General features: G+C 26.9%; 1 protein-coding gene across 1 annotated transcript in view; it reads right to left on the bottom strand.

The window, feature by feature from the left end:
• LOC113552987 (zwei Ig domain protein zig-8-like) overlaps positions 1 to 18640 on the bottom strand; it is a 361314-nt gene that overhangs the window by 167488 nt on the left and 175186 nt on the right. The gene's annotated exons all lie outside the window — the stretch shown is intronic.

Genomic DNA, 18640 nt, shown 5'->3' with positions numbered 1-18640 from the left:
ATTTCTATAATTACACGTTAGTAAATTCAATAATTTACTAGCATATTATCAAAAAAAAAAAAAAATATGTGAATATCAATGTTAACGCATACAAATATAGTTTGCAGAAAAGTAGAGAAAAATTTTGAATGATGTTTTTATTTTAGACAATATGGATATCGGTCAAAACTGAGAGGTGGTTGTTATACATGGTAGTATTTAACATAGAACTATTATAATTACAATGCTATTATTAAAATATAATATGTTATTATAAACGTAAAATTATAACACTAATAAAATAATATTATATTAGTATTAATTTATACTAATACTATGACCATAAGAATAAATAATCTGTCGTTTATTATACATTATTTAATATTATAAGTATTTTAAATTCAATCTTGATAAATATGGTTTATGATACAATTTGTCGAACCCAACTTTTTCAGGTAGGTCACGGTATTATTAATGACTTCTGTTGCAAATCCGAAGATATCAACCGATTACCTTAAAAAAAAAAATAACAAAACAACGCTTTGTTTTCTACTTGCTGTAACTTAATATGTTAAGGTTCATTTTAACCTCAGAGTTAATTTTTATATTGACTATAAATTAAATAAAACGAATATACGTACAATTTAATTTTTAAACGACGAGAAAACAAATCCAACCACACGGATAAACCAAGAATATCATTGACGTTGTTATAAATTATAATTTACATATATCAATTAAATATAAAACTGTTTAATTTTCGAATTCGTTTAAACCTAACCAGCGTAGACAGTGGCTGCGCTCGACGTGAAACGCAATTAAAAATTAAAGCTAAATTTATACAAAACACGATAAAGTTGTTTGTAGTTATTCGGTCGATAAATGAAAATGTCTATAACGCATCTATAATAACATTATTATATATTACTTGTATTAACTATCTGATGTCCAGAAATTTCGAAAGATTTTTAAAAAAAAAAAAACAAACAGGTAATTATTGAGAAAAAGACAAATTCGAATGATATTCTACAGGTAACAATGTCATTAAGCCCGCCATTGTTTGCAATAGTGGACCAATTCAAATAATTGTTTGTGACAATAGAGTAAGACAAATGAATTCATTCATAAGCGTAAAAGTAAACAAAACAACAGATTTGTCGGGGTACGTTGTTTGCCGTGTCGAGTACGGTGGCGGACAAACGTCTTATTATGCCCATCGAGTTCTCTGCCATTTTGGTGACCGACTAGATGGAAAAGTGTCAATTACTCTGAACCGTAGGGAAATAATTGGCGTTCTTGCCGCGAAGAACTCGTTCCTACAAAACAGTAGGCAAGGCATGAAATAGAAAAGCATAACAAAAAACACGGCACATAATAATAATAATAATAAGGACAAAGTAGCTCTGAGTAACTCCGGGTGCTTAAGCAAACAACTCAACTAGGACCAATTTAGAATCGAAATCGATCCAGCCACCGCCGCGTCGTTCGAAAGCCGCACGATATTAGTAGGAACTCCAAAAGGAGATTGAATACTATTATATCTATTATCCAATAATAATAATAATATATCTGTACCATTTTTGGGATTGATAAGTAAACATAATAACAGTAAACCGAATACTATTGATAGGTCTTTTACATATATCCTTGGTTCTTCGTGTCTGGATTTTTCTTTTCACTTCCTTAACGACTGACATATTTCTTTTAAATCGCATACAAATAGACGGTTTACGCGTTACAAATAGTTTGTAGGTACTTGTTTACTTTGGTCTATACAAACGGAATGGCACTTGTCCGTGTTATCAGACCCACCGTTTTATAAAATCAATACAAACACACAACTTTGCTATCGACCAAACATAAATTTTCGATTTCATGAACGCCTTGTGTAATAGAATTCAATTTCTCCGACACAGACAACTGTTATAAATCATTATTACGAATACGTAAACACATACATACACGCGCGTGTGTGTATATATATATAATACATGAATAAATAAAAATAATAATAAAAAAGAAAAGAAAAAAAAAGAAGAAGAATATCTCAATGGATATATTTTATACGTTTTTTTTTTTTTTTTTATAACTTTTCCAATTTTTTCGAGAACTGGTGAAACTTTTTTTCGTTCGGCATCACAGCACTCATTGTGTTTGTCTTGATGTGGGAAAACTTTAAATTACTCAACTATTGTTTTCTTATACTCTTGCAATGTATATTATTAAAATGTTTATCCTATCTGAAGAAACCATTTGTTGCGTCACGCTTGATATATATATATCATTCGTTAAATTTCACAATAATATACGTTCGTATTGTTTTTGTGGTGTGTAAAAACTAAAAATAATTTATAATTGTGTTTGTTATTTAATTCATTCACCGTCAAATTATTATCGATATTGTAGTTCGGAAAAAATATGGCATGTCATAGCAATGACTATCATAGTATTTTATCAGTATATTACAATAATAACCACGGCTATTGTAGTAATTCCTGTTTATCCTAGTTTGTATTATTGAAATAAATAATACACGAACCAACTATTGAAATCGATCTCCGCTGTAATCCGTTATATGGGTACAAAAGTACAAAGTATTGAAACATTACAATAATTATACATTTGATAATATTTCAACCAACTTTAAACGACTCTCTATCGTTTTTAAAAATTACATATTCAAGCACTCAACTCTAAATAATATCATCTCATACATGTCTATGTGTCTAAACTAACTATTTTTATTTTCAATTTTTTTTTTTTTTTTGTTTGTTTAAATATATTATTATATAAAATTACTCTCTTTAAAGTAATTGAATACAGTCTTTTCTGTTTTTAGTATGGAATTTATTAAAACAAAAAACCATTTGTTATAAATTGTTTATTATCTTGTTTAAACACATTATTTTAAGTTACGTTTTGAGTTATCAATGTACTCATTGAGAAGTTTGGTGCATTATTATTGCATGACTAAATACTATTCATATCATTATGGTTTCTTGTTAGTTTTTTCGTAAAAGAAAATTCAAATACAAAGTAGTTTTTAAGTAAAGAAAGTTAAGAAAGATAGATGCAATCAAATTAAATAATAATTTAATAAATAAAAGTCATAAATTCTACATTGCATAATATACTTAATAAAGTTTTTATAAGGATTTACAAAATTGATCGAATTATAAATTATTTTAATTGAATGTAAAATGGGAAATTTTTAAATTACATTTTTCATTTTTCATTTAATTGTATTTTATTTTAATCGTGACAATATTGTATTTTGTATTCCAATCTATTTGCAACATTTATTTTTTTTACTGTTGTATTAATTTAAATTTAAATCAATCGTTTGTATTATTGATTATAAAATCAATCATAACTGTACTAAGCAATTGAAATTATATTATCATTATTATCTTCTAAGAAAATATGTACACTAATGTATAATTTATATGTCAGTAATAAACTATTATATTCTATTTTGAATAAACGTGTAATATTATAGATTTTCTTACAATAGATTTTCTATTTTCTCATAAAATATATTATTATAAACGAAAATTACAATATTTTACATATTATTTTGATTGTTCCAAGAAGAGGTTATTGTACGAGTAAAAGTTTAGTAGTTAGAAGAGAGGTAGTGTAGATTTATTTACATTGCTGTATTTGGACTAATTATAATTTGACAAATAGAATGACACGATAGGATACAACACTTAATTGCGATGGCGTTAAGTAGTTATAGTTCCAGTCGACCATAAGTCAGCAGACACTTTTTTAAACCTAACCTAAACGGGTATAATCCCGACTACACTTAGAAAAAAGCAAAAAATAGGTACCACATATTTTATCTATCGTATCGCATATTACGAAAATATGCCAATCCTTATGTTTTTGTGAATTACATACTACATTTAGCGTTGTATTTCTTTATCGGGAGTGGCTGTTTTAAAACTGTTTTCGAGTAACTCTATAGTGGGTGATGGATACCTAATATACTGCGAATAGGTTTTCACTGATATTGTTAATATTTCGAGTTCAAACGATAAGTTTTGTATGAAAATCTCCAGTATTTAATTTAAAACATAAATAATAAAAATGAATGCTTCAGTAGTTATTTGACGTGTTGCCAGTACTTTTGGCACAAGTTATCGTAAGATTGAAACAAATATCGATCCTTAAATGTAAATTTTTGTTTGTTTTACGAAGATATACCGTAACAGGTCAAATAGTTCAAAACCAACAAAAACCAAGCTATCCTCGAAAATAACGATAAATAATAATTTAAAATTGTCTCTGAACATATTACTTTGAAGTCAGACAACACGCCACGATCGATAATCAAAACATTTTTGTACGACAAATAAACTGTGATTTCCAAAAGCAGACAAGAAACAAAAAACAGCAAACATTTTAATGCATGCCAGTAATAAATGTCTGACAGACACATCTATAAAGATGAAAAGCGAAATTCTTAAAAAAAAAAAACCGTCTCAGTTCAAAACAAAATACGATCAATGGACATATTATGTGTTTTCATATCTTTGCTAATTTGTATGTCAAAATAAAAATATGCCGTCGCCGTGTAATGAATGTCTGCACTAATTGTGATATAGTAAAGTGATGATAATAATAATGTAAATTAATAATCGATTTATGGGCGAAAGGCCGCACAGTGAAATCGTGGCCACGCCCGATGGTTACACACTGGTATTATAAATAATATAATAACGATAAATATTTGATGTATGCGTATAAGAAATGTGGTGGTGATGAATGGTGATGAGAAAGAAAAAAAAAACTGAAATAAACTGTAAATTCGAATTCGGAAACGTATTTGAAAACAAATCGAAAGAGAAATGCAAAAAAAAAAAAAAAACCACACCAAAATAAGACCATTGTTGTTCGGCACATCAAAAATTACATCATAATAATGTTATTATTACAAAGGGAACGGATAACAATATAGGATTTATGACCAAACAAACGGAACATAATACACCAGCGTGGTCTGGTAAACATGTTAAACCATCGCCAAGTTAATATACGATCTTCGACGGTCCGCAGCGGTGGCGGGGTCGGCGAATACGCGCGTTAAATCCCCGTCAATAACAATCACTATTCATTTGTGGAGACCAGAGCGGAAGACGGTTAAATTAAAAAAAAAAAGAAATATGTTCAATACAATATATTTATTAACTTATATATAAAGTTTCATTACGCGGTGTGGTTAATACGAAAATCTAGACATTGAATTATGATTTCCAACCGAAACTGAACGATCATTCCGATAATGTAACTACAATATATTATACTGAACACCCGAGTAAAAATTAAATTTATAATAATAATAATAATAAAACGTCTCGTATCGGGAAGGGTCGATATGTGTTCTCGCCAAAAATCTTATCTACTGCAGTTATCAAAAGTTTTACAAACAGTATTGATTTAAAGACATGGAAACTTTTGGTTTTTTTTAATAATAATTATTATCATTATTGTTTTTATTATTATCGTAGTCTGTTGGAAACAAATATGTGTATACCGTAATAATAAATCGTAAATGCCTTTGTCTTGCTTTGTTTTTTCAGTGTTAGTTTTTTTTTTTTTTTTATTATTATTATTATCCAAGTCGATCTTTTTGAAAAAGTTGAGATTTATCGTATCCTTACATTGCTATATGAATTTGAACCATTTAGAGATATACCACGATATACGAAAATATTAATAACAATCTAATTGAAATCAAAACATTTTAAAATATAGTGATTGAGTAGTATTACACTCGAATTATTTTATTTCAACCATTATGATAAATAATTTCTTTGAATTTTGATTTACTATATCTTACGCGCGTGTGGTGTGCTGTTATAATATAATAATACTAAGTGGACCCGAAGATATGTATGGCTACAACTTTTTTTGAAACACATTTCTTCAGATTCTACTCATGATTTCCTATAATTTTAACTTTCGAAAGATTAAATTTATAACAATATTAGGATTCGCTGCGTGTCTAGCATAATCATCATTGTTTATAACTTCGAATCGGATTAATACATTTAAAAATTCTATTATACATGATGCGTATTAATATGCTATAATATTATGAACCTGTATTTAGTATTATATGCACTACTTACACATCGATTGAAATACGATTATCGCGTTACGGATTTTAGGTAAAATTAATTGGACTTGAGAAAGTGTCAAAAAGTAAAAATAAAAAAAAAAAAATTATAAAGGGCTGCTGTAGCGTGTCTTGCTCGCCAGAAAAATAAGTGTACACAAACGTTTTGCGCGGAAATCCTCTTCGCCTCATGACAACACGAGTAGTTTATAGCCCAGACATGGTGGTTATAATGCAGCCGGTTTAATTATAAAACACTTTTTTTTTTTTTCCCGGAAAAATTGCGCAGTTCAAACGGCCAACTGAAAGAGGTTAGCCGAGACTGTATGTATGTACATAGGCACAGTCGTTTAATCGATGAAAAATATTCCAACGCCATGGTTACGTTTTTTTGCGACTATGTAATACTGCTGCACGGTTCAAGCGCCGGCAGTGTTTCTTCAGTTCCTTTGAAAATTTATATAGCAATATGATGATACGCACGCGGAATAGATCGAGAGTGATCGATCACGAGACTACCGCGCGTATATCGCAATAATAATGTGGCGGGGCGTAATACGATTTACCCGGACTATTTTTTTTTTTTATTTTTCGAGACAACGAGAGAAGTTTTACGATATATGATATTATGTAATGAAATCGCGTATCGAGTACGCGAATATGCACCCAATTTTACTATACATGTTTGAGCAGTGAAAAACGTTTCGCATCGAGTATACCTCCACTATATATTTTACTGAAGATCACTTTTATTGGGTTAAAATATATTAAACGTGAAAAATTGATCGTTTTATTATTATTATTTTTTTTTTTTATGTAAAATCATAAGTGGACTTATTATTATTGAATTCGTCGCATTTTTTTTTCTTAAATATTCTTATGATAATAATAATAGATCGTGTTACAAAGTATATTTTACATGGCGCAACACGGCGCATCGAGTATGTAATTTCACTACAACGATATCGCGTCGTTAACGAATATTATTATAGTGCTACGTTTCGACTTTCAATAATACCAATAACCATAAAAGTGAATGTAATCTATTCTGAATACAAAACGCATCGCGTAGAGAACAATTTCATCGGCGTGACAATGTACACGGAGCATTTTTAAATTACATATTATTAAAAACTTTTTGAATGTGAATTCTATAAACCCGTGTTTACAATACATGTGTTCTTTAAACGTCCGTTTTCAATGGAAGATTTTGCAGTATTGAATAGAATTTCACTATAATATATACATGTGTGTGTGTATATCATAAAATCATTAATTCTTGTCTATAATATAATGTTAAATTATCAATCGGGAACGCGGAAGCAGTCCACTTTTAAAGGTTTTCACTGAAATTAACTGCAACGGCAATTAGTCAACAATGACGTAAATATTGAATACGAATTCGGTACAAAGAAACAATCACAATAAAAATATAACTTTTCCGGCGACAACGTTAACAAGTTCAGCAGATGGTCGAGCATATATATTATATTTCTAATTACCTTGGTGCACACCTGCCGCGAACGTAAAACATTGCCACTTGCCGACTTGGAGACCATTATAAATTACGTTTTGCAATAAGAGAATAATAAAAAATAATCAAAATAATAATAATAATAATACAAAAAAAGGAAAAGAATAATAATAATAATAAGAAGAAGAAGTAGACTAAACAAAAGGAAAAAAAACGAAGGAGAAAAGGATAAAGACCGGGGATATCGGTGACGGAGACGAGTAGTGAGTAGAAGTGGATACAGAGAGAATAACCGGGTAAATGAACGCAAACATTTTGAGGTTAATAAAGTATTTTATTATACCCGTTGCGATACAAATTTCCAAAGTTCTTTTTTCGTTATGTTTATGTCTGCAAAAGAGAGAGTAGTTTATTACGTCTGTATGTGTTCGCGTGTATATACGGAACCGGAGTCTCGGTAGCGGCGAGGATAGTGCACAAATAAATATATGTATATACGTATTTGGTTAGGAACGGATGAGGTGGTGTAAGTGACACAGACGAACGAACAGAGAAAGACGGAAAGAGAGTAACACACACACACACATCTCGAGAAACAGAGATAGCGTGTTATGAAGAAAAAAAAAAACGACGACGATGACGAAGGTGGTGGGGGGGGGCGGCGGTAGAGATTCGACGGCGGTGGGAGCGGGGAGGGGACGGGGAGACTGCGATTTCTCTCGGTCCGATGTCCTATTTATGGACGGCACTTTTAGGCGCCAGATTGTATCTGGACGAGACCGGGAGCCACACGCTCACGCCGAAAACGTTTGTCTTTCGCCTGATAAACTCCATTGCGAATAAACGGCGGTAAACACAGTGAACCTCCACGTGTACGACCGAAAACAACGGCGCGCGACCCGACGTGGTGTTTATGTGTTCCGGCGGACGTTTATAATAATAATAATAATAATAATAATAATATGATATCACGATAACGTAGAATCGTAATATTATTATTACTATTATAACGTGCGGACAGGTGCGTAACACACACGTGTGCGGTGTCGCCCGGACAGGGACGATGATAACAATGTCGTCTTGTTATTATTGAGTTTCGATCAGATCTTAGGAGGCAGCATCGTCGTCGCGCGTTCCAGTCGCGGTGATCGCATCGATCAGCGATGGTAATTGCTCGTCCGCAGTTGTATCCCGTTCGGCGGGAAAATTCCGCGAAATACTAAAATTTTAGTGTTGTTTTTCAGTGTTGTGTGGAACTTTTAAATCGTTTTTCCTTTCTCCGAGAGGCTTTTGAAAATAATTATCTGTCTTCGCGTTGTCTGTTCATTTTATTTGCTTATTCGTTTATTTTTATTCTTATTTTATTTTCTTAACGAAAACAAACTACTTGATATTATTTTTAATACGCTATTAATTTAATCTTTCCGACTTGTACACTTTAACAATACTTTTTGAGTTAAAACGTATTCGACTAATTTATCCTGAAATGTATAATATTTGAAAACACTAAAACCGTCGAGTATATTCTAGATTATTCTTTCTCTCGTCGGATGTTATTTTCCAGTTATTTTAAGTAAAAATAATGTACAATAAGGAGGTTGAAATGAATTATACTTTTATTACGAATACCTCATTATTCGAACTCGTATAATAATCATTATTCTTATTCTTAAAACCACTTATTAGCTTATTTTTTTATTATTATTATTATTGAACAGACTTGATCATTTTTATTAGTTATTATCCAGTTTAAAATAATCATCACATACTAATAGATGTATGTGACTATATAAAATGATCGACTATCTACGTAGATTTGCATATATTTTTTAGTGTTCGGTTTTTTATAGTTGTGTACGTGAATTATAACGTACAGTGCTTTACATTAAATGTTTACAGTACATCCACATAAAATATAGATCCGAGATTTGTTTATGTCTTAAAAAAAGTCATAAAACAAAGTTGTTCACCCATATAGCTTTCACATTTATGATTTCTCAATCCAATTTTATGCTTTATAGAATATAATATAGTAGCTTTTTCAGTGTTTTTCTATTTTGATTTATTAGTATACCTTCTATATTCGTATGATTAATGAAATTTTAAAAATCACATTTTATTATTATAAAATAATGACTAGAAAATAATAGTATATGACATAATATTAAAATAACTTGTTCAAATTACAACGATAGCTAGCTTAAATATTAAAATTACAAAAAAAAATTATAAATGTAATTATTTACCAGTAAACTATATTACCCTGGAAAAAAACAAAATAAACAATAGAAATATTTGAATGCTATTTTGTGATATTATTGGTTTAATACTATTGTCCTGCAGATTTTGTAATATATTATTGTGATATTAAAATCAAAACTATAATATGAAAAATGTACAATGGACAATAGTATATTTATTAATATATTATTTTTGCCGACAAAGTATCTATTATAGTGTCTAATTTAAAATTTAAATTCGATATTATTAATTATTACAAAGTTGCATTGAAACTTTTGTCACACTAATTCTGAATAGATACAATTCATAAACATTATATGTTTAAACCAGAATGAACTAATATCAGATTTAATACACAATCTGAAATAATAATATTATCACGAACGTTCATATACAAAGTAGTATTTTAATTTATTAAAATTAATGCGTTTTACTTCTAAATAATATTATGATTTTGTGTTATTAGTGATAAGAGTAAATAAAATTTAGTTTTTTAAATGTTGTAATGTATCTGCTTTAATAATTACCTAAACTCGGATTTTGCGTTAAATCTCGTGCTAACATTCAATTGTAACTAAGAAATAATACAATATAATACAATATATTTGTGGGTAGCAGCGCATAAAAAGTATATATAGAAAAAATACTTTTAAATATGTTTGCGTGTGTAAAAACGCTTTATAACAGAAATAAGGTTCAGTGAGACCTTTTGGATTACGTTATTTATATAATCGTCACAAAAGAAGAAAAAGCACGTAGCTATTTTTTTTTAAATATCGTTGATGACGACAGTATAAAATATATTATGTACAAAGTGAGAGAAAAACTTAACAGAATTTAAGAATAATCTCTTTAAATATAAGTTAACAAATAATAATTGAATACAAAATATTCTAAAATATAATAATAAAACATTAACATATTATAATTTTAAAAATATCAAATAAAAACATTGTTTTCTTTTTTTGAAAAATATTTCCAGATACATTGGTTATTATTTAGTAAATTAATAAAAGAATATATTTTTTTTTTTTACTTTTTTAATTCAATAAAATTATGATTGTATATTATATTAGGTTTTGAATATAAATCAATATTAATTAATTATATTTTGAGTTTTCTCAATAAAATAAAATCTATAATTTCAATGAAAAATAAATAAAACCCCAATTTGCATCTAAAGTGAGTTGTTCCGAGTGAATATTAAAAAGGAATTCAATATTGATAATTTAAAATAACATAATGGTATCATATAAAATAAAGGTATAGTTTTTTTCATAGATTAATACATTGCATAATATTATTGTTCTCTACAATTACCTTATTTATTTTTTAAATTATTATTTAATTTTAATTTGAACCATTGAATGTGACCTGTACGTTCTTATTAAAAAACGAATAAATATTTCGAATTCTATTTTTAATGTAGCTACCCAATAAATTTATTTATTTATTTTTTTATTCACTAATCTACATAAAAAATATAATTCCTATAACAATCTGACAACGTAATCAAATTAAAATAACGAATAAATTTATCTCATCAACAATATAGTTATGCCTACATGAAACAATTAACGCTACTATTGGTTGTATTTATTACAAAATAATTAAAATATTTATAGCTACATAAATTTATGTAATAAAATTCAATATTTAGTATAATAACATTTATAAATCATAATGACGATGGAAAATAAGATTTGTACTTAAAACGTTTTGTCTATTCAATAAGTAGCAATAATTGTTTGAATTCAAATCAAATATAATATTACTTTATGATTCTAGGTTCCGTAACGAGTAATATTTGTAATATTATAGTATTTAATATCCTTAAATGTGTAATAAAACGTTTTTTACAGAAATATTCTTTATTTCCAATTTTTCATAATATATAATTGTTAGACAATTACATTATTATACATTCAAAAATCCGGTATTCGATTTGGTGGTACTTGGGAGTGTTAAAAGTATGGATAATTCCCTATTTTTTAATTATATTTTAGTAAACCTCTTCGAATTGCATTCTAATTAATAAGATTTTCCAATTATCGAGTACGCACATTTTTTTTTTTTACACTTTTAAGCTTATTCATTATTTTGTTTTGAATCGATTTATCATTTTTTCAACCGTGAAATAAAAAACTATATAATTCAAAACTTAAAATATGAGAAAAATATAATATTATAATTCATAAATAATAATAGGATAGAAACCATGTTTAAAAATACTATTTACACGAGAACTTAATATAACTAAAGATATTAAAAAAATATATATTTTTTTTTTATTAAAACCTGTTTACTTGTTTACTCATTAAAATTTCTTTAAGTACTTTTAAAGATAATAAAATAATTATTAATTCGTTTATGATGTGAACACGAGAATTATATTACTCGGCAGGAAAATAGTAAAGGAAGACTTTAATAGAGATGGAACGAGAAGGAGAGGGAAATGTATAATTATTTACGTCTATATGCACACACACTCGTGCGCACACAATTGTGGAATTTATGCTCAATCGTTTTCCAGCTTTTTTTTCCCGACCTTTACTAAAGGACAAAAGTCCTACCGTTCATCACGCCAAGATTTATACAATTAAACCCACCTTCCGTTGTTACTGCAGCAGCCATTTCCTTATTATTACTACAACGGCTAGCAGGTCAACAGGCAGAGGTAATGTGAAACGAGACTATCACTCCGTAATGGCAGTGGGTAGTGTATAGAAAAGAAAGAAACAACGGCGTGCGCTCATGTCCCGGCTAAATGATAATCCGTCTTTGTGCGAATTAACCGTGTACACCTGAGAGAAAAACTAGAGACCGGAGAGATGAAAACGAAATGAAATAAATAAAACAAACGATGGACAAAACTATAAATAGGTAACCGAAACGCAAAATATATAGGCCAAACTAAATAACCAAACGTACCGGATAATATATTATTACCAGTATTGTATACATACCACCTACACATTGGTTTTCAAAATGTACCGCGGTATAGAAGGTTGTGATTAATTAAAATGAGAAACGCCCACCAAGACCCTTGTTAGACATTGTACTTGGACTTAAACTACGCTCGACGGAGAGCCTGGCCGGTTTCTGGAACAAGTCGTATTTGGCAATCCGGTTCGTGTTCGCGGTGGCTTGTGGGGGTGTGTAATATTGTCCTAAACAACCGACCACCGTTTTAGTGGAAAGCACATTATTAAGCGGGCTAGAACAATTTAAATAACTATATATGTTACTTAAATTGATTTACTGTAAAGGCACAGTGTGCCCATTGTAGTACTCTATTAATTAAACGAAATATAACATACATAAGGCTCCGTATAATTGTTTTGAACTAATGTGGTTTTGTTTTTTGTTTTAAATAAATTGTTAATTAAGTGCATATCATGCATCGTTATCAAATCACTCATATCGAGTAAAATTTAAACAACATAAACTAATATAAACTCAACCGATGCAAATATGAATATTATTATTATACGAGTTCATATCAGACTGTCTAAGTTTCAAATCATAATCATAATTATATTATATTGTGGGTATATGTGTATATGTGTACACTAATATAAGTACTTTTGATGTGCTACGCCAGTGGATTCAATCATATCATTTTGTGTACGAATTTCCTCTTAGGAAGGCATTTTACTTTAATCATAGAAAAACTGATTTTATGTACAAATATTAATCTAGTACATAATTTAATACTTTCAATGTCTAGAAACTTTACAAATAAAATCAAAATATTATTAATCTATAACTTTGATATTTGAACAAAAAAAAAAAAAAAAACAACAATAAATTTTTAAATCGTGATACGGTAATATAATATATAATTTAAAGCCATGAGAATATTATTAAATTATAATAATAATTGAATACTATAAATCCGACAAAAATTGTTAGTAAAAATTATTATTTATTTTTATATTTTTGTGATCAAATGCATGAACGTTTATGAAATCTAATATTTCGCATATGTGTATAACCTATATCCTATATTATTAAATGTTACAAACCATTTTTTTTTTTTATATTTAAAACATTATTAAAGTAAATTAAGTTCTTTACATATCAATATATTAATTAAAATATAAGTCATTAATTAACAATTGACTTAAATTAAATAAACCGTACAAACTATAATATAGTCAATGTAATATAATTAAAAATGAATTTACATTATACGAAAAAAAAATACTGATTATATTTATTTTTATATGAGCATAATGTTAAAAAAAATTATTGAACTATGCGGTGTTAGTGTGTTACTTATAATGCTGTTTTAAATTATATTGATTTTACTATTTATTGCATTTTTAAATAATAAATTTCCAATTAATTAAAAAAATTTAAAAAAAATTGTATTGATAAAATATGGTGAAATATTTTTTTTTATTGGTGTGATATAATTTGGATTTTCGTAGTCGAATAGTATATACTTTGTACTCCATAAAACTTTTATATTTTTAACTGAAGTTTGAAGACTGAACAATTACGTGTATTGAAAATGAAAAGTACCTATGGATAAAATTTAAGTTCTAATGATTCAATTTTTTTTTTCAATAATACAAAAGTATATTCGCGATTTATTTTTAAGTATAAATATAGTTTAGAACACGCTCACGCATAAGTACATAAAGATATCCATGTGTGTATTGAACACGTGTTTTACATCATAAAATACTTGTCTTACACGTTAGCAGTTATCGAAAGGATTTAGATAAAAAGCGTTATTCGGTTATTCTTTAAAATAATATGTAAAGTCAATTATTATTTGTGTATATTTATCTATATATATTTTATATGTGTGTGTGTGTGTGTGAGAGAGACAGAGAGAGAGACAGAGAGAGAGACAGAGAGAGAGATAGTTTTTTGATTATATAAAAAAAAAAGATTTTTATGTCAATTATTATACAAAAAATATTCATCATAAATAAAACTATATCGATTGTGTATATTAATATATTATACATGATTCCTTTATGTTAGACATTATATTTACTATTTTATATAATTATATTGAATTTTTTTGCGTGTGTTACTGATATAGTATATAGTATAAGTATATAACGTTCTCGTTATATTCATGTTTCAATAATAATTAAACTAATGGATTATTTTCAATAGAACCTATTTTGAAATTTAAATTTAAAACACACAATAATAGTTTGTACATCTACCTAGTTCAGAAATTAATTTAAAACATTCTTTTTTTACTAATAATGAATTATAATATTATACTGAACACATATCAGATCGTGAATTTTAAACTACAGTTTATATCAAATCAAAACTAAAATTAAATTTTTTAATAAACCAAAGAAATCAAACTGCATTACTTAATAACAAAACAAATATAATAAAAAAATAAAAATAAACTATCAAATATCTGAGAAATTTTTGAATAAAAATAAACCATATGAAATAGTACAATATTAGTCATTAACAATTAAAAAAATATCTATTTTAGGAAAAAAATTACAAAATTCTTCAAAACGTAATAATAAACTTTTACTGGTTTGTAAATTTTAAGAAAGAACAATCAAAATATAATACCATAATATCTACGTACAAAGTAATTTCTGTCAAACAAACTAGTATTTAAATATTAAATTTAAATTTATATTATTTTTCATTAAATCTACTGCAATGAGAATGGTTATTGGCTTATCAACAATACGAATAATTTTTTTATTTTTTTAACCTAATATCACAATTTTTTAATACAAATCTACTTTTATTTACAAAAGTTAAAACAACAGTTGATCAGATAAATATTAAATTTAATCGTTAATAATTGTTATTTTTATCAAAGAGCTAACTGCTAGTATACATAATGTAATAGGCTAACTACATTTTCATCTTCAAACTATTATTAATATATTATAATCACGTAAGAGAAAACCAAAGTGAAATAAACAATCTGATAATGCGTTTTAAATAAATTAAACATTTTAGAACTTCAAACTTACAAAACAAACGATTAACAATTGACATTGTAGTAAATATGTTATTCCAGTTTTAAATATTAATACATAACATATTATATTTCCTAAATATTGTTTACATAACACTCAATTATATGATAATAATAAATAAATAAAATATTTATTTAAATTAGGAATTATGTCAAAATCATTTACTTTCTTTATAATAAAAATTAAAACTTGGATTTATCTGAACTTAATTTAAAATGGCAATTTACTTTTAAACAATTTATAGTTGTGATTAAATAATCGATGCTATTTTAAAATACTTCAAAAAATTCACTTTTCTTAATTTTAAATAGAACAAATGTTTAAATTTAAATATAATAAATAATTAGTTAAAATATTAATTAAAAATAGCTTAATAGAAAAAGTATAAAGGTTATTTTTATTGTAATTAGTCATTATTACCCGTTTATGGCTTGTAATAGGTAATAGAAAAACCTTAAAATATCAAACTGTTACGTTTTTCAATAATCTGTAGTTGTATATTTTAATAAAGTATGACTGATTGAATAAGTTTCTTATTTTTTTTATGATTAATAATTATATACACCATGGTTGTAGAACTGTATAAATTAAATTATATTTGCATTTTGCATTGATAAATTTATTTTTAGGTAATATTATTGAGTAAAATGTAATAATATTTTACACACCAATTTTCTCAAATGTATTTTTTAATTTAAAACGTAAAAAATATATACATTATACTGATTTTTTGTATTATTTATTATGATTTATTATAATCGCTATAAAATAATAAAGAAGAATCTAAAGATTTCAAAATGATATTATGCATTTCATTAATGATTTACTTAGGAAATTTAAGCTTAATTACGCTTAGTTAGATTATTATTAACTTAATTTAAGCTAATCAGTGTTTTTTTTGTCGTCTCTGAAATTAATTTTATAGTAAAATGCTATCTTTTTTATATTATAATAGTATTATTTCTTGTATACGATTTAATAAAAGATAATTAACTATAAATAATCGTCCACTATTGTACTGAAAAACTTATTATACATATTTAAATAAACCTTACAATTTGTAGTTAATGTTACTATTTACTTATACATTCTTTTTAATAATTTGGGTATTGAAAATTGTTTTAAACTGAAAAATTGTGTTTGATAAAAAATGTAAATTTTTTTATAAATTTTCGAGACTTTAAAAGTTACAATATTAATCATAATAACATTGTCCTCCAAGGTGTTTAGCTAAGAATACACATTTTATCAAATGTCAACACCTGTGTTAACCACAATATATGTTTAAAGTAACAAAATCATAAACTTAAATGATTATTATTTGTTTGAGTAAGTTATTTTTAAATATTTTTATAATTAATAATTTAGTAATTCTAGAAATTTAAATCTAGATTTAAAATTCGAAACCTAATAATTTTCTTAAAATTCTAATATAACAAACAGTTTGTGCTGAATAACGAACTACTCACTAATAGTATAAACATAAACAGAAAAGCTTATTAATTTCACGAACAACATATTTAGGCATTATGCTGCAGTGTTTTCTTAAAAAATCACAGCAAATATTTAATACTTTACAATAATGATTAAACTTAATCAACGAGCAATTATTTTATTAACATGTAAGTTATGTTAGTGGGTTTAATTGAACTCATCCGAGATGCCGTTTTGTTTCTGAGCAACTGTTCTGTTGGTTTTAATTTTAACTTGAAGTACGCAATTATTCCCCACCATTTAAACAACTTAAATGCCCCTATTATAAGAACTTATGCAGTTCTACAGAGTAATCACATTAAATTAGAAATGTTGCACGCGACAAGATTTGCGATACAGATCTCGTTTAAAACGGCTTCATACATCACTTAATTTGAGAATGGTGCCTATACATCAAATAATATTATTATGACTTGATGAACTCCTCAGTCCTCCTCGTGTCGTATTTTTATTTGCAAACAATGTTATTTTTAATTAAAACCCGTCTAGTAGATTGAAAGTTTAACGCGAAAATAAAAATACATTAACACTAAATTATTAAGGTTTTACAGTATAATAATAAATCGCATTAAACTGTAGATAAATGACACTGATAGCATTGATGTGGCATAGCATAAACGATTCGTTTGTATAATGGTTGTTTAATGTATAACAGTTAAATGTCAACGGCTATTGAATTAGAGTTATCTTTAATCGTTATCATTTGTGGTCCCAAATCCCAATACACGCTTACCGTTTAGAGTGTGCAAACTTTCTAAACGTATTATGTAAATATACTTGGTTATTTTGTACGTCCTCTTCCCCCGAGGGAAATAAATAAATAAAAATATTATTGCGATAACCGAGTATAAATAAGTATAAATAGCTAGATGCGTTCTATGACATGCCTACGTTTATTATATATCTTTGTAACACTCGTATCTGTAAATAATATCGTAAATGTCTAAAATTTGTATTATGATAACATTTTTTTATTATTATTTACTTATATTATAACGTAAAGCGTTTTTTTTTTTTTTTTACATCATCGCGTATAGGCACTTATAAAATTATATATTTTAATTAAAATAGATGACAGCAGAATATTATTTAAACGGTAATACATACGTCAAATTAAATCTAATACTTAAGTGGAATATTCAATATCTACAAATCAAATGTTTATCATAACTAACTATTACATTTTTCGTTTTATTTTTAAGACACGACCTATATAGAAATATCTTTCCACCACAGCTTAAATAGACTATTATTATATTATACGTTTTAATTAGAGTGTAGTATTATATACCTAAACAATTAAACCCGTATAAAACGATTCGACTTTACTCGTGG

The sequence above is a fragment of the Rhopalosiphum maidis genome, chromosome 2, assembly GCF_003676215.2.
Source record: "Rhopalosiphum maidis isolate BTI-1 chromosome 2, ASM367621v3, whole genome shotgun sequence".
Lineage (NCBI taxonomy): Eukaryota > Metazoa > Arthropoda > Insecta > Hemiptera > Aphididae > Rhopalosiphum > Rhopalosiphum maidis.
Note: the sequence above shows the minus strand (reverse complement) of the source record. Positions and strands in the feature narration are given on the sequence as shown.